The sequence below is a fragment of the Equus caballus genome, chromosome 3, assembly GCF_041296265.1.
Source record: "Equus caballus isolate H_3958 breed thoroughbred chromosome 3, TB-T2T, whole genome shotgun sequence".
Lineage (NCBI taxonomy): Eukaryota > Metazoa > Chordata > Mammalia > Perissodactyla > Equidae > Equus > Equus caballus.
Genome location: NC_091686.1, coordinates 64131735 through 64158050, shown reverse-complemented (window position 1 = coordinate 64158050; position 26316 = coordinate 64131735). Strand labels below are relative to the sequence as shown.

Below are 26316 nucleotides of genomic sequence, written 5' to 3'. Positions count from 1 at the left end.
AGCTTCGCATGTTTTCTGAGACAGGAGGAAAGTCTCAGGGCTTGTAAAGTCCATCTCTGGAAGAGCCTGCAGACCCCCGAAAGAAAAGGAGATGTCAGTTTTAGCCTGCCTTCAAGCAAGAGTGCTAAACTGTGGACCAGATGAGTAGTTTCCAAACTTCTTCTAGCAGGGGAACCTATTTTTCAAATGAAATCTCTTTTACAATTCCCAGTATATGGAAGAGATACAAGTCGAGCCTGCAGGGGTTGGGTTGGGCTGGGGATCTGGTTGGTCTTCCCCCAGGAATTCCCACAGCCTGGCATTTCGCACAACACATACTGAAAAACAATGGACTAGATAGTTGAAACCAAGATGTTATGATTTTATCTTTCTTTGTCTTTAAATAGTATTTAGACAGGGTTTCTAATGGTTGAAGGGTTTCTGCTTTGCGTATAATTTCAAAGAGGACACGTCTTCTCTTTGTCCTTTTCTAAAGGGCCTGTTTTTACTTTGCTGGATCGAAGGGCAGCCTGGTGGTTGAAGATCTGATATATCACTTTGGTTAACTTTTAGCTACTAAAGGAATAGTTTGGAGTATCCAGACTGGAGAAACTAGCCTGTAAGGGCAGCAGGTCTTTATACAAATCCCAAGCCTGTAAGACGGATTGCTTTCAGTGTTTACTGCAGCCAAATGATTAACTAGAACCCTGAGACGGAGCCTGCTGGAGAAGTGATTTATGCTGTGAATGTGGAAAGGATGTTTGCATATGGCTGTCGGATTTCTTGTTGAAGCCTTTTAAACATTGTTTATCTTGGGGGCACCCACTGCTTGGGCCATTTTTATTTCCTTTTGTATTTTATTATCTTGTGCCAGAGGCCAAGGCCAGTCTTGTAGTATTTGCTGAGTTTGGTTGTTCCGGGCTTTCTAGGGGATGCCACTGAGTCTGTGCGAGAAAAGTGTGCTTTAAACAGTCTGAAGAGTGCTGTGCTCTGACAGTTTCCCACTGCGAATGGGGTGGTTTTATGATTAATCAATTTTTCTAACTAAAGAAACACAATGCTCACAAACGTTGAATCATGCTGTAATTGTTTGGGATTTGAAAAATGCAATGTGTGTTGGTCAAAGCCAGAGCCAGCTTTGTATGGAACCTTCTTTTTAACGTCTCTCTCACACCGTCATGTTTTATTATGGACTAAAAGCGCCCGTTTCCCACACTGAAATGGCGTACTTGTTTGAAAATGTTCCTCGAGCACCTGCTATGTGCCCGTCAGCGTCGAGATCATCGGGGACATACCAGTGAACAGAACAGACTGAACTCCTGCTCTCGGAGGACCCTCACTTGTTCCTGTAGCTAGTTGTTAAAAGATCTGGTGAAAAGTCATCTACCCCACCTTCTGCAAAAGGTGTGATGAGGAAGACAATGCACTTCAGTGTAGTGAAACCTGTTATTTTGGTAAAGAATGGCGTTTTCTATTCACTCAAGGTAGGACTAATGGAAGATGAAGTCCATGGGCTTGTCATGAGTAAAAAATATAAGTAACACACAGTTTCTCAGAATGTGCTGTTACCTACCTGCATGTGGAAGAGTATGACGTTTTCTTAGAAAATACATGTTCCTCTAGGTGTAATGCAGACTTAAAAGGCGTTCAATTGCACTTCTCTTCTAATGGGGAGCATCGCGAGATCTGAAGCGTATCAGATAGAGAGATGCTTTCCTTGGCTCCCTAGAGCTGGGGGTTTCTAAAGCCTCACAATTCTTATCCTTCTATTATAACCAGCAGAGTGGTAAGGCCTAACGGCTGACCAGAACTTTCAAGCATTCTTAGTCTTTGTTGGGAAGATATATTAATTTTTAAGGTAGCACCTTTTCTTTCTTTTCAAATAATCTCATAGTCTGGAGATGGAAGGAATTGTACTTGTTCAACTACTGTTCTGAAAAGGACTGATTCTAAATGACAGCCTAGAAGCTAAATCAATATTTGCATGGTTTTATCTATTCTGTGTCACTTCACATGGTAATTTATCGTACTAGTATGCTATATTTTAGAGAAATGAATGTCAGTGTTGCCATTAGGAAAGGCTGGAATCTGTTTATGAAGTTGAATTGGCATCTTTCCTTGTGAATTCGTGTGTGTTTGGAGTGCCAGGCTTTGTGCGGCTTCTGGAGAGACAGGGTGCTGCTCAAGGTGCTTCCCCCATTGTGTTCACAGGAAGCGTTGAGGTGCAGGGAGAGACTGGGTGGCTTCAGGTGACAGAGCTGGGGGTCAGGTTGAGTTTCTCACCAACATGCCTTTGTTTAGGGCTCTGGGTTGCTCATTCCAGGCTCCCAGGGAGAGTAAAGGACTTGCTGGTTTTAAATTGAGTACATGCTTTAATTCAAGCTTACTTGTTGTTTAAAGTTGTATACATGTATTTTCTCCTCAACTAGAGACAAGCATTTTGAATTCAAGAAAAGACTCTTTCCTTGTACTTTCTTTGTGTCCTTTATGTCATGTAGACTAGTTCTTTGCATATTGGCCTAAATATTTGCTGGTAGATTGAAAGTGGCCCAGAGCCAATATCTCACAGATAATGACTGATTCAGTTTTGGAGAATTCATTGATTCATTCCACAGGTGTTTGTCAAGGTCTTACTGTGTGCTGAAGAATCAGTGGGAATAAATAATTTGCTCCTTTGGTTGGATCTAAATCTGGTTCTCAGTGGTAATGTGTTGTATATGACATGACTATACATTGATGAGACATTTCCCAGGGAAACTAGTCTCATGACTTGTAGTCATGTTGCATCAGCCTACGGGTCCTCCTCACTTTACTACCTAAATATAGCACTGAGCTGTCCTTCCTTTCTGTCCTCATTGAGCCCGCATAAGCTTGAACCTTCATTATTGCTTGCCTGGATTGTCGCTATAGCTTAACAGCTCTCCCTGTTTTATTGGTGTTCGTGCCTCACTCATACCCTTCTTCTAGGTTCTTCCATACTGATGTTACAGTGATCTTTCTAACCTTAAGACTGGTCATATCCCTAGAGGGTTTTGCCTGTGGCATGCAAGACCTTCTGCTAGCCTTCCAGCCTTAATTCCAACTATGCCTCCCCTCCACACTTTGTGTTCTGGTAATGTCCAGTGTTGATATCTATTAGACTGAGAATTCTGTGAGGATAGGGTGTGTGTCTGCATGTATCTCTTTGACTCTCTGGGATCAAGAATGGTGCCCAGAATATAGTGGGGTTCCATAAACTTTTATGGGATTGAACTGAATTACGTACACTCCTGAAACTAGCAAGATTTCAGCTCGTTAGCAAACCAAATTACATTGCCTTCTGTCTAATCCCTTAAATTCTTATTTGATGAATTCAGCATTGTTCGTCACAGCACTTGCTGAAATGAAAAATAGATAGCTCTTTCACTGCTCAACAAAACTAGAAATATATTTAGAACATTTAACATCTGAAGAGTGCTAAAGACTGTCTGTGTATTTCATCAGGTTGTCCTCCTCCTCATCTGATATGGGGAGGTGGCATTAATTTCTAAAATAATAAAAAGGAAGAATAAAGCAATGCAAGAGACACTTTCACATTATGTTCTTCAAAGTATCTTTTGCCATTTGGTCATCTCAAGAGCAGAACATGAAATAATTTAACAGATTTCTCAATACTTCTTATATCTGCTTTACATTTCATAATTTTTCCCTTTTCATATTCTGTAAACTAATTTTCTTTATAACATTAATTCTAGCATTTACCCAGCGATGTTCAAGTAAAGTTTATGGATCCCATGTTATTTCAAGATATCTCTTGCCCAACTAGATCAAATTCTTTACTTAAGAAATCTCTGCAATTCTTCAGCATCTTGTGTTCAGTAGAAATTTATCTATACTTACAAATTGAGATTGCAGATTATTCACTATGATTTACCTTCTTCATGGCTACTTTTAACTGTGGGATTTTTTTTTTCTTATCCCTATTTCATTAGGCTAAGAGACTGCATACACATGTGTGCAGCTAATATGTGGCATGCCCTTTATAATCAGAGATGAACCCACTTACCATCAGGTTGGTATCTTGAGTTTTGCTTCATGGAAACACATGGACAATAATGTCACTCACAGTTTCTCTTAATCTCCTCATTCTCTTGGAACAAATGGTGTACACTTTAGAGGGAATCGTGTTGTCTCTGTGCAAAGAAGAGAAAATTTACGGTTAGTGGAGTTAAGTAACTTGCTCAAGATATCCCTGGTCTGTTTGCCTAAAACCCGCTTAAAATATTTTTTATCATGGGATTTTATGAAAGTTCTTAAAAGAGAAAAGAACATTATAAGGAACTCTCATGTAACCATCACTCAGCTTTAAAAGCTAGCAATGTTTGCCCATTTTAGGGCCATTCTTACACCATTGCATTGGCTCCACACCTAACATTGATTCTAAAGAAGTTAAATTGATATTGGGAAGATCAGAAAGTATTAAATTTCTTTGTAGGCCCATTTTAATTGCATTTATATAATTATTCCCATAACTGTTTTAAATCATTCTCATTGTTATTATTTAAAGAACTAAGAAAATCCATTTTTAATCCCTGGAGGAAAAAAAATGCAAAAATAAGCAAACTGAGAATCTTAGCAGATGGGTAATTAAAAGCAAACAAAGGAGAATTATCCTGAGAGTTTTATCACAGTTCCATGTACTAAGAATGTGTGCTTTATGTGGGAGATTAAATATACCGAGGCCTTGAATATCTAGCAGCAGGTAATTGACTTTGTCGTTAGGCCTTCTGCACTCTGGGGTCTGATGTGCTCCCTTCTGCCATCTTCCTGGCCCAGTGAGAAACAGAGGTAGTGGAGTAGCATGAGTGACATATGTGACACTGTCCTTTAATGATTTCCATTATTTTTGGATGAGTCATTGGGTTGTTTTTGATTATTCACACCACTTCTCCGTTATATTTGTACAGATAATAAAATACTGATTCAGGTAGCTGCATTAAACTGTAAAATCCTTGAGGCCATGAACTATTCATCTTATTTCCCTAGCACCGAGGACACGGCCTGACTTCTAGAACCTACCTGTGGACTGATTTATTTTTCAACTAGATTGATATAATCTGAGCAAAAAGTTTTTGGCAGGTGTTTAATGTAAGAAAAAAGATTGTTATTGTTTATTTTGACAACAAATTGAAAAAATGAGAAGATTAAACTGATCCAGTTTTACTCCGAGCACCTTGCCAAGAATCAAGTAGATAGTGTAAATTATGCTGAAATGGGAAGGAAGGAAAATAAAATCTGAGGGAGAGATTATAGTTAGAAAGCACAGTTATTTTTCAAAACTATTATTTGTGTCATGACCTTTTCTTCAAGTTAACTGATGATACAGTCACTTGCTTTTTCTAGTATAGAAACACACGGCATTCTGCGAGCTTATTTATAACCCACTGTGAAGAGCAAGCAGTGAAGAAGAAAGCTCAATTATACATTTTAAACACCGTGCTTCGTGTGGTCAGGATGAAATGTTGTTCTGTTTGTACTATGGTATCTTTTACATCTGAGCAAACATACCTGGCTTACTTTCCCCAACTTCCTCCTCTCTTTTTTCTCTGTTCAGGAAATCAATTTGGTTGAGTTTCTTGTGTAGGGCGAAACCCATAGACTCATACAGAGCTGGTGAGTGGGCCATCAATGGGATCTCTGTTAGCTCATTTTTCATCAGGGAGATACATTTCTTTCCCAAAGCTGTGATCTAGGAGAGTTGCCAAGCAGCTAGAGTTTAAAAAAAAGACACAAAAACAGCAAACAACGTAATTCTTTCATGTGGCAATCTCTCCCTTTGTGCTCATTATGCTGTTGCTGGCTGACGAGTTCTAAAATAGAGTCCACGGATCCTTTGCCTTCAGCTGTTTCTGGGCTCTTAGAATCTTAGTCAAAGCTTGATTCCAAATAATTATCCATGACAGCATTCAGAGGGTGGAGGTGCAAGACTCTCTTTCCATAGGTTGGGGCTAAATTGAAAAGTGATAGAAGTTCATAAACGATTTCTCATGTTCACTTTTGTGAGCTTGGCAGGTGTAAAACATTTACAAAGCTTTTGCGTCCATATCTGAACTTTTGTGTTCTTTGAACCCAAAGTTCTCATCTTTTTTTGATATCACTGTCTATCTCTTTGATGAGATCTATAGTGGAGGCTTAAAACTCAAATGAATTTTCTTGTCTTTCTGGTTCTTCAGCAGGGCTGGTAATGGAACAAGCCAATTGACACAATTTGCTTCCATCTGCTCTGTTTTGTGAAAATGCCTCGTTAGTAGCCAGAACAGGCTCTCCTGACCAGAGAAAACAATGATGCCTACCCAGTCACTGCAGTTATTTTTTCAGTGTGAATACTTGAACTTGGCTTATGTGTAAGGTTCTCTCAAAGAGGCAGTAGTTTTTCCATTATCTAAATAAGTCACTCGTCCCCAGGTAGCTTCAGCATCTCAAAAATGATCTCTATCTCAAGGAGGCCTTTCAGGTGATTGAGTTGAATCGACTGATTCTGAATGTTACATCATTAGTGAAAAATGTCTTGAAATCACTTTTGGGACCTGGGACAAATGTGGTTTTAGCTCAGCTGTTTTCCCATAAGGGTACCATTGTAGTGACTTTCCCCACTGTTTCAGTTCCAGAAGGATGGTGTGGAAGACCCATTACCAGGTTCCAGCAGTGTTCGTTTTGTTTCCAGTTCATCTCCTTCTGGTGCCTTCCTCCTCTGCTGCTGCCGCAAAATCAGGACACCCACACTCTTCGTTTTCCGACCTCTGAGTCCCAGCAGCCCCTTCTAGACTGGCATTTCCAGCTGCTCTCTCTTCTTTGATTGCTCTGTGGAAGTTTCTCCTTTAAGCTCTGCTAAGTGAAGAGAGTCATCACCAGCTATGGTGCTCAGGCAACGTTCAATGAATAAATTCTCATGCATACATTGTCATCAACAAGCAAAATATTTCTAGTTCACCTTGAAAATATATCACGTGTTATATTTTTAGGCTTGCTGCAATAAATAATGTGTCAAGACAGTGACACCTGGGTTGGTTTGATCTGGTTCTTTGTGGCAAAACCAAGTCTTCACTTTATTGTACCTCCCTTGCCCTCTTTTGCTAAAGTAGATTGACTGTTGGTATTCTTTTGTCCATTTAGCTATGCCATTACTGTTTCCTTTTTAAAAATCTCTCACTGGAGAACAGCTGTTGTGTTGATATGGTGTTAAAACTATGATCACTGTATTTTGGACTTGGCCCCCAGAAGTGAAGAAGAGTAACCATAAACAGTGATTGGCATCAATAGACGTTGTCTGGGATAATTTAACTAAAGCCCTTAAACCAGATAGTAGCAGGAGCTCTTTGACATCTAGGGCAGCGCTTCTCAATCACGTATCATAGCATTTGGTCAGCAGTGCTGTGTGTCACACACATTTGATGCTAATGTGATGGGGCAAAAGTTAGTGTGTGGGTGTTCCCAGACTCTTCGGGTACCTATTCGCTGAAGAAAGAAAGCACAAAACTCAATGGATGAATTTTTGAGAGCAAAACAATCAAGTTGGAACACAAACTAACACCTCGGGGGCTTCACTGGAGGGGAACTTGATGTAATGGGAGTGTGAAGGGTGGGCCTGAAAAGTTCAGAGAGAAATGATCTAGAAAAGTAAATAGAAAAGCTGTGGATAAAGTGGGAGTCGTGTGGATAAAGTGGGAGAGTTTTTCTGGAGTGGGACAGTGAGTGGCTCCTTTGAGCTGTTTGAAAGTCATGCAAGACAGGGCTTTCATGTTGCTATGGGGTCATTTTGGAACTCCTTTATATGATTATGAGAGATACAAGAGAAAATGGAAATTCTTATTTGGCCTTTGGGTTTTAATTGCAACATTATTCTGGACCGTGTGGATCATGGCTTTATAAATTTTCAGTAATGATTAATATTTTAAATTTTTGCTATGATTTGCTTTTAAGAATAACTTAGAACTAAGTGATGATTATTCCTATATTATTACTCTCTTTCATAATCATTTAAAGTATTTTCCTCCCATGGGAGAGAAAGGATGCTCTAGGGATTGCACATAATCTCCAACCTATCTCAGCTACTCTGTAACTCAGAGTAGGTGTCCATTACTATTAATCAGTGTGGCGATTACCATTTATTTATAGTGCTTGTGATTTGTGCTTTTACAGATTTTAATTTACCCATGGGTAAATTTTTAATAAGGGAGAAAGCAAGGATAGATGAAGAAAGCCCGAGAAATGTATCTGTATCTCCACTGAACATGAAAAAGAAATATGTTTTAAATATTTCCCTTAGTAAGAATGCATCAGTTCCATGGATCACAAACTAAAGAACTAGAGGTCAGATACGTCAACTACAGCCTGCAGACATGTTTTATTTGTTTCTCATGGTATTTTTAAAAAAAAATGAGTCTATTGCCAAAATATCAAATATGGAGATTCAAGAGGAAAATCTGACTTTCTGACTTCTCTTGAACAGGCGGAAGGTTTAGGAGCATTGGGCCCATTGCCCCATGGCAAAATCACCTGGATGTGTTTACAAGTCTGGCTCATTAGATGGGGCTGTGAACTTCACTTTGCTATTGCCCCCACAAAGCTGTTTCTTAGGCACTGGCTGCTTCCTTTGTTAATGTAGCCACTGGAGTACCCTATACCTAACCATTAAATCCAGGGGGGACAAAGTGTGAAGTTTAAAAGGCTTGTAATAATACTGGTAATATTAATAATGTTAAATATCTTTACAGTCTGTGTATTGTAATGTAAAACAATAAAGTAGGGTTTATTTCTTTTAATTAGAATATTTTATTTTAATTTTTTAAAGATTGGCACCTGAGCTAATAACTGTTGCCAATCTTCTTTTTTTTTTTTCTGCTTTATCTCCCCAAATCCCCCCCGTACATAGCTGTATATCTTAGTTGCAAGTCCTTCCAGTTGGGGCATGTGGGATGCCGCCTCAGCGTGGCCTGGTGAGCAGTGCCATGTCCACGCCCAGGATCCGAACTGGTGAAACCCTGGGCCGCCGCAGCAGAGCACGCGAACTTAACCACTCGACCATAGGGCCGGCCCCTATTTTATTTTTTTATACAGCACCATTTCTGAAATCTTTCAATGGCTTATTTTGTGACGCATGTGCAAGCATAAGACCCATGTGTTTAAAGATCTGAAAAAAAGCATGTTTTATAAGAAAAGGAAAGAAATATGATTGTTCTAATTAAAAGAAATTATCCTATTTTTTCTTTTTTGTGAGAATTTATCTTTTCCAGATCTCTAATCCATTGGTTATATTAGTAAGTGAGCCAGTATACATAAATCAACTCCACTTTACTGTTTGACGTTACTACATGTAGAGTGTGGGCTCTAGATTAAGTGGCCTGGTTTGAATTCTGACTCTGCCACGTGCAAACTGTGTGACCTGCACGAGCCAGAGCGTCTCTAGCCTTGGTCTCCTCACCTACGATTGGGTATCAGTATAGCGCCTGCCTTAGAGGATTGTTTTGATTAAATTGAATAATCTAGACAGGGCAGTTGGCTCAGAATAAGAACTCAATAAATACTAGCTATTATTATTACTTCTAGTACTTTTTCAGTGTTATTTACTTTATTACATCTTTCTTTTGGCAAAAATCTTGGTGCAATATTGGGAGTATGTTGGGCGTGTCTGTATCAGCTGTCGGGAGTAAGGTTGCAAGACTCTACCCTAGAAAATTCTCCTGTATTAAATATCAGCTTTTCAGATTTCATCTAATACCGTAGATTTTCATCTGGAAAGTGAGGAGACTTGGCTGGCTACCTTGTAGAGTAAAACAAGGTAGGCATTTTGTAGTGATAATTGAGGCTATTAGTAGAAAGATGCTAAAAAGACTTTGTCTTCCATAAATGAGTTTGATGAAGATGAATTTAGTCATCCATTTTCCAATTCCCAATTCCCAATTCCATGCATTTTCCAAGTTTTGGTAATCGAATATAGAAAAACATAAGTATCAAGTTGCCAAAAGATAGGCAAACTACTAATTTTTTGATATGGAAATATACTTTGTCTTTAATGTATCTCTTCTCTTGTAATTTTTATTTTTTTATTTTTTTTCCTTTTTCTCCCCAAAGCCCCCTGGTACATAGTTGTATATTCTTCGTTGTGGGTCCTTCTAGTTGTGGCATGTGGGACGCTGCCTCAGCGTGGTCTGATGAGCAGTGCCATGTCCACGCCCAGGATTCGAACCAACGAAACACTGGGCCGCCGGCAGCGGAGCGTGCGAACTTAACCACTCGGCCATGGGGCTAGCCCCTCTTCTCTTGTAATTTTAACAGTATTTTTCTTGATGTTGAATTTGACTTCATGCTAGAAGGAGGAAAAGCAGGTTTTATTCCTATGCCTAAAGGAATCCACAAGAAAAATGATTTTTAGTCAACATACATGGGATATGGCACTAACTTGGAAAGATGCTGTGCATCAACAGAAATTTATGATTATATCCTTCCATCTTGTTCGGTCTCCCAGAAAAAATTGGTTTTAAGTGGGAGGAGATAGAAATGGTACCATGAGAAGTATTTCTTGCATTCGAAATTGCTGTTTTCTTGCACCACAGGAATCCTACATTGCTGAGCACCCACTGTCCTTTCTGAGGAAACGGAGAACAGTATTTCACTGTTGTAAATGGAGACTGAGTGTGATTGGTTACATTTGAAGAAAATGTCCTCTTAAATGATTGCAGAAACACAAATCTAGCTCAGCCGTAGGGTTTCCAGTGTAGAGGGTCTTGTAAATTGTGTCTGGCTGCCATTGTCATTGTTGTTACATTTATTCCATTTCTGTCACTGCCTGTTAGGTGAATGTTTTGCTTTTATCTGATAACTTTGGAAACCCAAGTTATTTCTCCTGAGGCTGTACAGGCCGACAAGTCTTTCAGGAGCTGGGTGATGCTGAAGTATGACGCTGCTTTTTCTGAAGGGAAGCTGTACTTTTAGACATGGTTTTAGTTCCTTGCTGTGTCAGTGTAAACCATCCTGTATTGGGGAAACAATAAAATGGAAGTATGTAAGAAAGATGAGTTCCGAGAAGTATTCCAGTTTTTATAGCTAACGGCTAGAAAACAATTTGTGGGATGAGGTGTACTCTCTACCTTTTCCTAGGACGAATCGTGTGGGCTGAGTGGCCCTGGTACTTGAAGTGGTATTAAACAAGAAGCAACAGGCAGATAACACACAGTTGTCACCATTCCACTTGCTGCTTGTCTGTAGAAAAACACGCTCAAACCTCAGATGATAGAAAAGATAGTAAAGACACCACTCTTTTCATGGAGACTCTTGGAATATTGCCAACTCTTATAAAAATTATTTTATTCACATTTTCCCATTCTGTTTTTATTTATCTTTTTCTGAGTAGATTTGTATGCACAGACCCTTATTTTTATAGATGTGTACCTTCATGTAATTTATTTCTCATTCTTTGAAAAGTTTATCTTTTTTTTCCCCTATTGTTAGAAAAATTTATATAGTGTTTCTCACTATTGTTTTTAAAAAACTATTTTAATTAAATTTTAGGGGCAAAGATTTCACATATTCTGGGACAAGTTAATTGAGTTACCTAATTATTCCAAGAGTGGGTCGTATTTATAATGGTTTTATTAGCAGAGATCCTAACTCAGGGACTGGTTTCTGTCTAAGTTGTGGGCACTTTCTATAACGGTTGTTTGTACTCAGCATGTAAACTCTTCTTCCCTGTGCTCGCACTTGCCAAGGGAATAATATTTTAAATTATGATAAGTGAAGGTTAGGTTTCCATTCTAACCCACAAATCTTTGTAACCCATATGGGGGCTAAACTGTATTGCTGGAGTTTCTTATTACTTCTTTGGAAAAATTTGTCCCAAGTCACAGGGTAACATATAACTTCCTCCATAGCTTCACTATTGACAAAAATAGTATTTTGCTTTCCCCTTTGCACTCAGACTGTTAGAGGAGGGGTTTTTTTCTCTCTCAACTGGGCAGTATGAAGAGTTCTAGTTCATTCTTTTCCTTTCAGTGCAGGGACATGAAAAGAGTTGTGGATGGTCACATCTGACAAAGATGGCAGCAGGAGGAGGCTTTTGCTCTGCTTGTGCAACCTCCCTTGCCCTCTGTCTGGCTGGTGGGGATGGCATTGGCCACCTGGCTGGAACAAGAGTTGGGTTCCAAGAGGCTAGAGATGATGTAGGTTCCCGCACTGGACATGGAAAGCAAGAGGGACAATTCGAGTCAGGGTTCCTAAGGACAAATATTAAGTCAATGGTCTGCAATAAGAGGTTACAGAACAGATAGCTTGGTTTAGGCAGAAATGGGGTCCCAGGGTGGGCAGGCAGGAACACCTTTCTTTGGTGTGCTCAGTACTTTCCACTAGAGAGGGTGGGGCAGTGTGTGATGCTTGAAACTATATAGAAGGGCTATTTTTAAAGTGGTGTGTTTGTAATTCCAGAGCCACTCATAATGCTTTAGGAGTAATAAAATTTTGAATCAGTACAGATTAAAGAATATAACATAAGGAATGGAAACCACATTTATGACCAATTAATAAGATTCATTCTTTTTAAATTTCATGAAATGTTAAGAAAGATGTGAGAAGAGATTTAGAAAGGTTTTGATTTTATTAAAATGCTAGCGTAAATTTAGTACTTATGTAAAATAGTAAAATTGTTCTAGAGGGGAAAAAAATCTTACCTGAGATAATGCCTTATATAAATGTAAGTTATTACTGTATAACAACTTTTCTATGGAAGGAATCTAAAGGCTATTTAAAATCTCAATTTTTGTTATGAGAAAGTCGAGTATTTTAATGAAGTTGTGTTTAAACATGGGCACAACATAGTTAGCATCTTTTTCCTTTTAAAAACTTGATAATATTTTCCTCATTCCTTTTGTCCTCTTTTTTTATGCAGGTCTTTTTAAAAGTAATGTTTTATTTAGCTGCTTCATCATCCTAAAACCAGTCTAAAATTCTTTCTCCAAACTCTCATCTTCTTGAATCTATTCCTCAAGTTTTCCTGAAGATCAGGCTCTGCTTAGGATTCATTCAGTTATTCATTCATTCAGGTCCAATGCTAGGCCGTGAGGATGTACTAATAAAAAAGTCAAGGTTTCTGCCCTTCTAGCTTTCAGTCCTTTAAGTCAGAATACAAATTAAAAAGACAAATTCTAGAGTGATTCTCTTGATGCTCTAAGAACTGGTGAGCATTAATCATGCTGGAATTTCCCCCTACCCTCCCCCCCACCTTTTTTGAAGAATGGTTAATGTCCAGGTAAAAATCAGAGCTTTCTGAGCTAAAGGTATGATAAAGCTGACCCAGTGACCTTTCCTTTGACAAAATAAAAGTTTGCAGAATATTTCATCAAGCTCTCTGGCATATAGTAGGACATCTTGCCTTTTTATCATATTTTACCATTTACAGTATGTTTCAAACAGTCACATCTTATGTAAAGGTGGCATCTTCAGTGTCTAGCTCTTATTGGACCCTAATGTTTATGTTAACGTGAGAAACTCCAAAGATCTTGGAAGTGAAGCAAAGTGATTTCATGGAAAGCACATCAAACTGCTAAATTAGAAGACCTGAGTTGTAATCCTAGCTTTCTTGGTATCTGCTTTTATAACTTTCTTGCTCAAGACTTCTGCTTACTCATCTGCAAAATGAAGGGCTGTCATTGAGAACAGTTAAGGGTCTGTGTTAGGTAGTTATTGGGGTGTAACAGACCACGCCAAAACATCAGTGTCTTCCAACAATAAGCATGTACTCAGGAAGCATCTATGAGTCTTCTGGGCAGTCCTGCTAACATGGGCCAGGCTTGCTTGATTTTGATTGAATTTGCTCATGTTTCTGCAGTCAGCAGGCCACTTGGCTAGGGGCTGGACGCTCTGGAATGGCCTCTCTCCCATGGCTGGCTGTTGGCTGGGCAACAAGATGAGAGTGTCATTTATTTCTCATCATCCAGCAGGCTAGCCTGGGCTTATTCTCTCAACCAAAGCATGTGTCCCAAGAGTGTGAGCAGACATATATAAGGCCTCCTGAAGCCTATTAATTCTACCAACTTCTGTTGGCTGAAGCAAATCTCAAGGCTAGCCCCGATTTAAGAGATGGGGAAATAGACTCCAAAGTCTCATTTTAGGGCATGGAAACAGGGAGGGGTGAAGAATTATAGCCTGTTTTGCAATTAATTGACTTACAGGCCCCTTGGAGCTCTAATTTTTTGTTAAACCTGTGAGTGATCTAATTGATTGTTTAAATACTTAGCACTGTGCTTAGGCACTGAAAGAAATACAAAAGAAAAAATAACACTTGACTATATCAAAGGCAGTTTATATTTTATAAAATCATTTTCACTTTCCAGAGAAACATAAAATAAAGATACCCTTGAGGATCAGGCAATGTGGTTAAGCAAATAAGGCTCATATAGTAAAACAGAAAACATTTTAAGACCACTTATTTTTCTTTTGGATGGAGACATGTAAGAGCTACAGGACACAGAAAAGCAAGAGGCAAATGTGGGCTGAAATTGTCAATTAAGCCTCGATGGATGAGGTGTCAGTGGTTATATCCAGACTAATCAGACTTTTTTCCTTTTGAACATCCCTTATATTTATACACACAAAGGCAGCAAAAGGTATTTTAATTAAGCAAGGGAAACAAACAGTTTGCTAATGAATAATCTCAAAACTTATTTCCTGCTAGTTTAAGGAAGAAGTTATATCTTAACTAGAGATTTTTAGTAAACAAAACCATTCTCACAAGAATGTTTAATTTTCTTAATACTCACCAAACATTTTTAGGTTGTAATTCCTTTGAGTAAACCAAATGGGATTAATTTCAACCACTGGCAGAGGTTGCTATCTGTTCACGAAGATCCATTTCCCCTTCCTACATCTCCCAATCTCTCTTGCAGTTAGGTGTATTATTTGATTAAGTTCTGTCTCATGGAATGTGAGTAGAAAAACATGTGCCGCTTCCTGGCTTGTTCCATAAAAATTCCAAAGGGAGCTTCTCCATGCATTCCCTTTTCTGGCTTTCTGGATTGGCCACACCCAAGGGCAACTTTGGAAGCCATAGATTGCCGTTATAAGAGCTGCTGTCAACCTGTGCTCCTAAATGGTTGCCTGGAACAGAATCCCTCTCTCAGACAGGAACATCTATCTGCCCTGATTATTAACTGAGCACAACATGAGATTCTATTGTGTTTAACACAATACATAGTGGATCTATTTGTGTTATCAGTCTAGTCTACTCCAACTAATACATCAACTAACACATTTATTTGTAAAATCAAGGTGGCTAAAGATAATTAAATAGTTTTCTAGCTTATCTTCACAGACATTAATCTTGATACAAAGTTGAGTTCAGTGAATACTTATTGACTGTCTTCCATCTACAAAAGGCTGAGCTCATCGCTGAAGCCAGAGCTAAGTAAGACTATTCCTGCTTCAGGGAGCACACAGACTCGTAGGATAAACACATATATAAACAGATGATTATTATACAGTGTAGTAAACCTATTTTGTGGTACAGGCTAAATTAATGTATAATAGTAGTTATTAGTGCTGTCGATTCCGACTCCTAGCAGCCCTGTGTACAGCAGAGCAGAACCGTTCCCAGTCTTTTGGCGCCATGCTCTCGTCTTCCGGCGCTCTATCAGACAGTGCTCTGCTGCTATTCACAGACCTTCCCCCACACTAAGTGCTGGATAAGTGGCTTCTTGCTGAGCAAATATAGAATAATATGCTTTGCAGAGTTCATCTCTTGAATTCCCATCAGAAGCATACCATACAGGTCTTCTCCTTGTCCTCTGCACTTGCCCTGCACTGCTCACTCAGACAGACCACGGTGTCTGAACGTTGCTTTCTCCCAGCCACTCCTTAAAGAAGGCTGGGTTTACCAGAGAGGATGAAAATCGTTCTTACATAGCATTTTTGTTTTCTTCCAAGATGGTTTGGCAAATATATGTAAACCTAATATGAACCCTCAAATTCTCTTTTCCTTGAGTAGGCACAGTCAGAATGTGCTAAGTGCCATTTCAGTTACTGTCCACTACATTTTTTCATTTTATCAGACTGTTGGACTTTTTGTCTGAGACTTAGACCATATAGGCTTTCTAATGGGGATAATTTTAGTTTTCCTTAAAATGTTGTCATTGCTGTCCTGCTTTTTTTGTTCACCTGTGATTATTTTCTCTTGTAGGGGATGGTGGATAGGAGTGGAAGCAGACCATCCCCTCTGTTTCATGCTGCATTCCTCTGGCGATTGAGCCAGCTCTTGATAAAGAGGCTAGGCAGTTGCTAACAGATTCTTGGAGATGCTCTCTCCCTAGGGCCATTGTGTCTGGTTAATTCTGAACCTTGTTGGATTTTGTGAGGGTGCTTTGTGTGCAAGATGTCTGACATGAGAGAATAAAAGAAGGAACTGGGCAGTGTCAATTTACTAAATTGGCAGCTCTTCACTGGGAAATTTAGATGTAAATTACGATCCAGATTGGGACTGCTGCATGTACTACAAGAAGGGTTTTGAAAGTCCAACAGGCCAAACAAGGGAGTTGTTAACTGCAGGCTGCCCTTTTATTCCTTGAGTACAGTTGGCTTAAGCCATTCAGGAATTAAGTAAGTAATTTTTTTCAATCATCATGCATTCATCATCTTTGCTTGAACAATGTTACTGAGGTCAGGAAGTGAATGAGGAGCCAGGAATTCCAGTTTCCCTGACTAGGTCTACTTTTCACTAGCCATGTTACCTTTGGCGAATTGTTTTGTCTCTGTTCTTTCTCCCTGCCTCAAAGCTAATTATGTCTCTTGGAATTCATGGGCTCGTTCAGGGGACAACATCGTTAGATGTCATCTCTGAAATGGGGAGAGTAATGTTCCCCTCACAGGGTTGTTACAAGGATTAAATGAGGCTATGCCTCGACATCACCAACCACAATGTCTAGCATATAGTAGGTGCCCATTTAATTCTAGTTGTTGTATTTAATTATTATTATTAGCTATTATCAAGTTCTCAAACTGAATGAGATGCTGGCAAAATAGCAACAGAAGTGCAAGAAGTGTTTTTTAATGAAAAGATCATGCTTATAATCTTCTTCTTCAGAGACTTCTTTTCACAAATAAAAGAAGCACTTTGGACACCATATGAGTTGAGAGTCAGTGTGGCATAGTGGAAAGAGCACGAGACTCAGGAGTTGCACAGATCTCGCCTTGAGTTCTGGCACTACCCTTTATTAGCTGTGACCTTGGAAAAATTAAGTAACTTCTCTAAGTTTCAGTTTACTTAATCATAAAATGGAGATGAGATGATAATGTTGATTTAAACAAGACTCATTTTGAGGATTAGAGCTAAGATATAGAGTTAGTCAAGTCTAGCACATACTATGTGATTAAATAATAAAACATAACAGAATGTTGCCATGTGCTTTCTTAAGGTGTTTTCTAATGCCATCTTGAGCTTCCAAGATCCCCCAATCGCATTGTCTTATTCTGTTTTTAACATATCCCACTCTTTTCCTTCATGGCACTTAATCACAATTCACATTTCTCCATTTGTTTGTGTTGTTTACTGTTTCTCTCTTCTAGGCTCAGGGCTGGGTCTGTGTCAGTTTGTTCACCACTCTATAGCCAACACAGGGCCTGGCGTATGGTTAGTGCTCAATAAATCTTTGTTAAATGGACGAAAGGATAGCCAATGACTAACAGTGGTATTTTTCCTCTATAAGCACATCATTTATTTGTCACTTCATTTCATGTTGCCTTGTAACATCACCTGTTGTCTTGTTAATTGGCTCTTGTAAAATTGCTAATTATTTTCTTATACTCTCTGATAGCTTGTAAACCCCTTAGGTACTGGAGCCACAGATTATATCTGCATCCCCCACAGATAGTACAGGGCTTCGCCTAGTAATTATTTGTTGAATAAATTAGCCAGGAAAAGAAAGAAAAAACTCATTCTGGGGAATTTCACTAAAGATTAAACTTTTAGGAAGTGTCACGAGGTCAGTTTGCATTCAGCCCTCTTTTTCTATTGTTCCTATCTATTGCATTGGAATAGTGATAACTGATATTTAGAGAGGTGAGAAGAAAAGTCATGATCAACTCTTTGACACTGTGTCCTAAGCATTCTTATACAGTCATGCTTCACTTAACGATGCAGATACGTTCTGAGAAATGTGTCATTAGGCAATTTCATCATTGTATTAACATCGTAGAGTGTACTGAAGGGGAACAAAATTTGCCACCCCAAAAAGTGTCTCTTTAATGTGTGGATTATTTTAGGCTGATTATTTTTAAGAAACAAAGGCTCAAAGTTTTTCTTGATATCTCCCCCTTAAATACTTAAAAGAATAAATTTTAAAAACCTGTTTCAGGAAGCCAACTATCACCTTAGCATGGCATGAACTAGGTGAGAGACAGAGAGAAACCTAGAAAAGCCTGTTTCTTGGGCTCCCCTCTGTGTTGTACTGTTTCTATGTGGCAAAACAAACACTTGTTTCCCAAAGTTTGCACCTTTTCACCAACCTGTGAATTGCCTTTCTTCCCTTCGGAGTCCCTGACTCATCTTCTTTTGTCTTTAGCTGAGGATGGTACTTAAAGTGAGGGCTTCAGCCATTTTGGTGAGTTACTTGATTTTTCTGGGTTTCTCCCATGTGTGCATGTTATTAAACTTTTGTTTGTTTTTCTCCTGTTAATCTGTCTCGTGTCAATTTAATGTTATACCAGCCAGAAGAAACTGTAAGGATACAGGAAAATTTCTTCCTCCCCTACAGTACTTGTACAAACCTAGATTGTATAGCCTATTACACTCCTTCAGCTAGATGGTACTAATCTTATGGGACCACTGTTGTATATGCATTCCGTTGTTGACCGAAATGTTGTTATGTGGCGCATGGCTGTATACTCATCTCTTTGATCTCTTTATTCACTCCACTAGTGGCCTCACTCCATGGCCACAATGCATCATTAGTTGAAATTGCTCTGCTTTTGAATTCCTTTCTCAGATCTCCTCCCTCCCTCTCATATTGAACTACTCTTTGTCTTCCTTTTGACTTCCAGTACCCAAGTCCAATCTTTCTCTCAGTTCTCTTTTTAATTTTTAACATGTCTTTACTTTGCTGTCTACCAGCCTTAGTCACTTTGAAGTTCAAAGTGAACCAGCTACCACATTAAGGATCAGGAATCTTCCCGTGGGCCTTTACTTGCTTACCATCAGCTTAAACCTACTTGTCTCTCTTTCTGTTCTGATTTGGTACCTTAGAAGCTGTGAGATCTAACCTTAGCTGGACCCTCACTGTTGGCAAACAATATTTTATTGATTAAAAAAAAAATCCCTCCACGACTGCAATCCACATCTCTGCTTTCCTTAAGCTCTCCTGCCTCCCTCCTCTTAGGGAGGTTCAGTGGCTTGCCCAAGGCCACGGGGCTGGTAATTGCCAGAAGTGGGATTTGAACCCAGGCACGCTGGCTCCAGAGTCATGTAATCACTATTGTCTACTGTCTCTTTATGTGTTGTTCTCTATGTGCCTGTACAACCCACGCCAAATATATGATATGATGCTTTAATGATTTTCTTTTGTATAAATATGGTATACTATGCTTAGAATTGGGCAACATGCTCTTTTTCACTTAACAAAATATATTGGAGTTGAAGTTATTCTTAACTCTCTCACCTTTTTGCCATGGTCAATACTTTATCAGAGTCCACAGGAACTCCCTTTCTAGTTTCTCTTACCACCCTATCCATGCCCAGGATCACCACTGTGCTCAAGCCATTTTGCCTAGCATATTGATGTCACCTTCTGCCCAGGAAAAAAAAAAAGCATACCCCTGTGAAACTACCACCTCCTGTCTGCTACTGGTTGCTGTCTCCAGCAATCACCATAGCCTTTTAAGTTTTCCCAGGGTCTAACTTTGACCTTACTCTTTCTCTCCTCACATACTTCTGTCGCTGTTTCCTACCAAATTAATATAGACTCCTCAACCTGGCCCTTAAAGACCTCTATAATACAGCTCTACCCCATCTTTCTAGTTCTACTTGCAAAATTTTCTATGTTTTCCTATGGCCATTCCTTTTTCATGTCATTTCCTAAGTCAAGAGTAACCTCCCTCCATATTTACTGATTAAAACCTTACTCAACATTCGAGGCACATCGTGAATGCTCCTTCTCTACCATTTCAGATGGGCCTTGACTTCTGGACTCCTCCTTTAGGTGCTGTCCTGTTCCCTCCCTCCTCTTCCCTCTCCCCTCCACCTCATCCTCCATTGCATTTCATACCTCACTGTTTGCCCCTGTACTGTCTTCATCTGTGTGCTTGCATTAGGCCTGTTCCAGACTGCACATTCCTTGCCCTTCTCTTTACAGTTTTCATCTCCTGGCTCAGTGCGTTGATAGTAAAAGTCCTACATGTAGTTATTTGTTTTAACTGAATAGAATTATCCAAGAAAAGTTAAATTATATTTAACACTACCAATTTTTAAATCTCCTGTTTCTGTTAATTTTATTAGCCTGAAGAGCATTAGTCTACTGAGATTCTTTTGTGAAGATCTTGACTGAAAAGCTCTTTGGGGTCTCTTTTTATTTTAAAACTGTACTTTTCCTCAGAGTGTCATCATTTTGGATTGAATTTAGAGGTGACCATACGATAAAAATAATGCCTTTGTGGTCTCTGTGTTGGTGGCAGTATTTTATCCATGACACCCGACAGAGAGAAGTACGTTGTGAAATTTAATTTAGAAGATGGGCGCACACCTTGGGCTCCAACTTAGGAGTGCTAGAAACACTCACTTTATGTTCTACAACTTTAATCAATTTCTGACGTTGAGTCTTCATGCTGTCACGTGGTTAGAATAACAGTACCCTCAGTTTTTCTGATGTGTCCCTTTGTCTTCCTGGGATTTTGTCACAGTCTGAGGTCTGACATACTACCAGTTCTTCCCAGGTCATCAAGGAGGTAGCTGATCTCTGTCATGAGTCCAAATCGGTTGCCAGGAGACATCTCCACTCCTTTCCTCGCTGCCCCCCATGCTTGTTGGGTTTAGGAGTCCTCTGCTGCTTCTGCTCCACCCTTGAAGCATGAGCACCTGTCCTGGGACTCTCGATGGTTTCCTCTGCCTAGGACACCATGAAAATGAAGCCCTTCCTCTAGAGGAATCTTGTCGCCTCACAGAAGGGCTGTGGGGAACTAGGGTCCAGACTCTTTATTCCCAGGGCTCCTCCCTGTCTTTCAATCTCCTTGCCCTTGACATCTACATCCTTTCTAATCTCTGGGAAGCCCCCACACTCCCATCCCCAAGAGCTATCATGTTTTTTGAACACAAGAGGCATCTTAGAATTGAAACTGAAAAGTAATATAGCTTGTGCAGTAACACCTTTAGTAGGGGCATTTTTACTCTAGTCGCAAACTTCATTACCACTCATTCTTACTCAACCCACATCTTTATATAAAGTGCAGAAAGTTGAGACTGTTTTTACTGGTTAATGATAAGAACCAACAAATCCTAGTGGGAGAAAGCATTAGATTTTTCAAGACCGTTTTCATTTCTTGTTGAGAAGCTATGAAAAAAGTTTTCGTCACTTAAAACATTGCTTTGGAGAGCCATCATGGATATAAATGACAGGCTGTTGAAGTGATCAAAAACATTTCTATTTGCATTACACTGTTATTGTCTATGTGCTTAATAATTCTTGCTGCTTCTTATCATGGGTTACTGTGTACATTCAGCTTCGTTGTACAGATGGTGTAACTGGGTGGTACGTGACTAACTCTTCATTACTGTGTCACTTGGTGTCTGTTCTGTCTCCCATGTTTCAGTTGAACACACAGCTACATCTGTGAGATCACAATAGCAGCTTCTTTTATTTTTAGGACCAATCTCTGATGCTTAGCCTCTCTGAATGAGCCTTGTGTGTCCTGGGAGCTCTCTGTAAATTGAATTTTGCTGCATTCACTGCTTCCACTTGGAACTGTTTGGCTCATGTTCACAACTACAAGAAATCATGGTCCACTTAGGTCACATAAAATGCCTTATTGTTAATTTAGAGCCTAGAAAACATACCAATGTCAATGCATCTCTTCCATATTGGGATAATTGTAGGACTTGCTTACAAAGACTTGACTATCATTTGAATATACAAGAGGGTTATGTGTCTGAAGAGAAGATAATGAGGAGACAGCTTGATGGATAGTAACACTTCCTGCCAATGACAGCGGCATAAGCACAGGCCCCATACTCACCTCAACCCACCCCACAAGACTCTTTGTTTTCCTGTAACGAGGAATGGTTTTCTAGCTTGGATATAACCAATACAGAAGTGGGGGAAAAGATCAAGGGGGTGTGTTTACTCAGCTCTCTCAAAAATGCCTGGCAGACCAGTTGTCTGACAATTAAGATAAGCCAAGTATTTGGCTGACTAGTACTGGTCGTCTTCAGGCGTGAAAGTAGCCTGGAATATAATTTGTCTTGGGGAGAAAATGACAGGGTTATAAATCTTTAACCAGGGTCTCTTAAATCCAGTAAGATAGGAAGCTGAATTAGGTCAGGAGTCTCAGGCACGAGAACACAGTCTAAATCTTGAGCCATTTGCTTGAAGTGGGAATACCTGTGTAGGAATTGTTGTCTGGATGGATGTTTTCATTTGGAAACAAAACGTAAACCCTAAATGTAAATCACTGAATTTTCTTCTAGCCGCCTACGAATAATGCATTACATTTATGCACAGGCTGCGATATTATTGAGGCAGAAAGGCATTACTGTATTCAGTAATGTGCTGTGAAGATTTTCATTATTGGATCTCAGCAGGCTTGGTTCTAGGCAGAAAGATGAAGTAGGTGCTATCAGCCTTTGCTGCTTCCTGCAAATGCAGAGCAGCTCCTTTCCATTAGCCCCAACCTGATCCTGCCCAGTAGGTGCCTAGCCCCTTATCCCATGCCCTGGGGGCTGTTTTTTCGGGAAAGGTGTAGGATCTCCCTTTGGGCATTTTTAGTGCTAATACTCCTGGCTCCCATGAATTAAGCTCCTACTGTGTGCCTGGCTCTGGGTGAGGTGCTCTCCTTACATCTTTCTCTAGTGTTTGCTCCCTAGGTGGTGAGTGCTTCCCTCTATGTTGTTCTGTCCTTGGATTCTACTTTCCCGTGTTTTGCCCTCCTTGGTATCATACCAGTTTCTCCTCTCTTCTCTCACATCCCTCATATGGACAAATTTACTGTTCAGGTACCACATTTCCACAAATTCAAACTCTTAGAACCCTCAAGGGGAAAACCACGCCAATACACTTGTCTTTGATACTTCTTAACCTTCATTAAACACTGTGCGTCAGACCCTCTGCTAAACATTCTATCTCATTTAATATTTACAACAACATCTCAAAGTAGGAATAATCCTCTCTATTTTACAAATGAGGAAACTGAGGCTGGACTGGCTAAGTAACGTCTCTAAGGTCATTCATTGGCTGGTGTAGAACTAAGATTTGAGTGTGGGGCTGCCTGCACTCTTACCCGCTCTGCTGTTCTAACAGAGAGCTAATGGGAGAAAGAGAGTGAGAGCGAGATTTGCTCTCCGCTGTATCCTGTCCCCAAGCACACACCCTTTTCCTTCTTTGTTTCCTTTCAGCGTCGTAATGTCGTAAGTTTGCCTTTCCTGAGGTCATACCAGTGTTAGAAGCCTGTCACAAAGGAATTTTAGAGCAATAGGGACCAAGAAGAAATGGCATATTGGATATTGGACATATCAAACTAGGAAAGCAGGTCCCTGTAGCTTAAACCTTAAGTGGTCCAAACTTGAAGCTTGAAAAGGTAGAGGAATTCCTGATATCAGCCAGAAAATAATGCCATCCTTCTTTTTATGCCTCATGGCCTCTTGTCCAGATCTCATTAGGTGGAACTGAAGATTATTTTCCTCTGAATTTGAAAAAAGGCTAACTTTTATCTCCCAGTTCATTAAAAAAAACACACACCAGCTTTTCTAATGGATTGACCGTAATCTCCAATGCTACTGTCCGTGTGCCACTGCTGCTCCTTCCATGCTTAGACTAGCCCTGCTGGAGAGCCTTCAGGAGACTCTTGGGTAGTGTGGGGGTGGCAGCACCTCCCGCCGTGTGCCCTGGAGGAGGGGCACACTTGTTCTACCATGGGACCCCTCCCTCCATCCCCAGTGTGTTGGTCTTGACTGGCGTCTGGCTGTGTCAGTCAGAGCTTCAGTAGGAAATAGACTAAACACCTAAATTAGGTCATTTGAAGAGAGACTAAGGAACGTTTTTATGAAGATGAGAGCAGAGCACTGTATAAGGAGACCACAAGGATGGTGCAGTGCCCCAGAGCTAGTTAACCGTGGAGAGCCAATATTAGTCTTAAGTCTGAAAGGGCCAGGGGAGGGAGCGTGATTGGAACCTGAGGCAGAACTGGCCTGTAGAGAGGGTGGCCTTGCAGGAACTGTGGTTTCAGGTGAGGGACATGGCCAGACATTGTTGCGCAGGAGCGAGGGAGGCAGGGGAATAAATAACCTCACTCTCCACCCTTCCTCTAATCTTCTGCTGGGCCTTGCTCTTGGCCAAATGCTGCTGGAAGCCAGGGGACACAGCTGCCTGCTGATGTGGTTCATGCAGGCCACCTGCCTTGGCTGAGAGCAGAGCTAAATGGAAGACATCAGGCACACAGGCTCTCCAGCGTGCGACGTAATTACACCCCTGAGAGATGCGAGGTTACTGTCTGTCGGTGGGTGTCATTTTGCAAATCAATAAGATTAAGACCTCAGCCACTCAGATGTTAGTGAATTGAATGTCAAATGCTGCACTGGCCATCAGGGGATTTTTTATGTTGACTCCAACCAAGTTAAGGATAGCACCTGTAGTTTGATTGCATCCTCGTTCAGAAACGAAGTAATTTTTCTTTTGCAGGTATCTTCATATTATACGTGAGATATTACTTTATGCATCAACATTTCTGAAAATTGGTAATTCTAGGAAAAAGATTGAAAGCTAGGAGGCCTAGAATATAATAAAATCTTGGACTTGGAGGAGAGCGTCCAGTTTATCTTCTTCTTGGAGCAGGAATCCTTTCTAAAGTGCCCTTTGTAATCATCCGTGGGAGGACTTGAAACTCAGCCTGTTCATTCCCTTTGCCATCAGATGTAATTGTTAGAAAGAGCTGCCTCGCACTGGGCAGAAATCAACTCGCTGTTCCTTTCACCAGTTGTTCTAATTCTTCCCTCCAGAGCTACATAGCTTAAATCTTATCATTCTTCAGATATGTGAAGACAGCTGTCATGTCCCCCTCCGCCTTCTCATTTCCAGGCTGCACATTCCCAGTTTCTGCAACCTGTCCTCATGTGATGCAATTTAATTGAACAAACATTTATTGAACCCTCAGCTGTATGCAAGGCACTTGGTCCAGGTTTCAGGAGGGTACACGTACTAAGCTTACCATACAGCGGGGAAGAGGAATATAAACACTCACCAAAGATAAGACAGAATGAAATGTATTGAGTAGTAGTTTGACTCGCATACTTCTAAGTCTTCAGCCAAGTTGTGGGTAAAAATGTTAAACAGGACAGGAAGAAGGGAAGGGCCCTTCAGCATTCAATAAAGATCCTTCTCCAGATTGAGACCAATCAGTTAACTCACATCAATGGGTACAGTCATTCAACCTGCTCTTAGCTCTGGTCATCTTGTCTACCCCGTGAAGACATCATGGGGGACCTTTGTCATGCTTTGCTGAAACAAGGTTCATTATGTCTGTTCCAACAATTGTCACTCAGCGGGCTACACACCTCCGTAGTGGGAGTAGATTAGAACCTTAAAGGGGAGGGGGAGACAAAGAGTGATGTGAAATTTTTTATATTCATCAAAAGAGGGGACATGGTTTAAAATAAAAAGTGAGAAACAAATAAATGTGCCCAAATGTTAAAAATTGTTGAAGCTGAGTGTTGGTACATCAGTATTTATATTACCTTACATACTTTTCAGTGTATTCGAAATATTTTAACATTTATAAAAAGAAGAAATAAATGCTGCCAGTGGTCCATAGAGAAACCTTAAAAGTCGAGTATGGCCATGGCAGATCACAAGCCACTAGAAGTAAGAGCCCACAAGTGATTGGGATAGTGATTTATGCTTAGCATTCTCTCGCTCTGCCTGTTTAGCTGCATTGCTAAAATTATTCTTTGAGTTAAAGCAAAAACAAACAGCCATCCATAGGTGAGGTCGGTTGGGAGCTTCTGGGTCCTGAATCATACCACTTGTGGGCCGTGTGCTTCAGGAGTGGCTGTCAGTAAATGAAGATCTGCTGACTGCTGGAGATCATGCTTCAAGTACCCCTAACTTCTGGTCCATTATCACTAAA

At 40.1% G+C, this 26316-nt stretch overlaps 1 protein-coding gene and 2 long non-coding RNA genes across 7 annotated transcripts in view; 2 read left to right on the top strand and 1 right to left on the bottom strand.

Annotated features, from left to right (window-relative positions):
- Positions 1–5859, bottom strand: part of LOC111772876 (uncharacterized) — a 43960-nt gene extending 38101 nt beyond the window's left edge. Inside the window, exons 1-2 of the long non-coding RNA XR_002806986.2 lie at positions 5527–5859; positions 4025–4151 (exon numbers count right to left, since the gene is read on the bottom strand). This is a non-coding gene — a long non-coding RNA (uncharacterized lncRNA). The remainder of the gene's footprint in view (positions 1–4024; positions 4152–5526) is intronic.
- The window catches only part of FRAS1 (Fraser extracellular matrix complex subunit 1), a 419338-nt gene that overhangs the window by 75203 nt on the left and 317819 nt on the right, over positions 1–26316 (top strand). The window lies entirely within an intron of this gene.
- On the top strand, positions 3950–7021 carry LOC138923457 (uncharacterized). The gene is made up of 2 exons (XR_011437083.1): positions 3950–4030; positions 6621–7021. It is a non-coding gene; the product is annotated as an uncharacterized lncRNA (long non-coding RNA).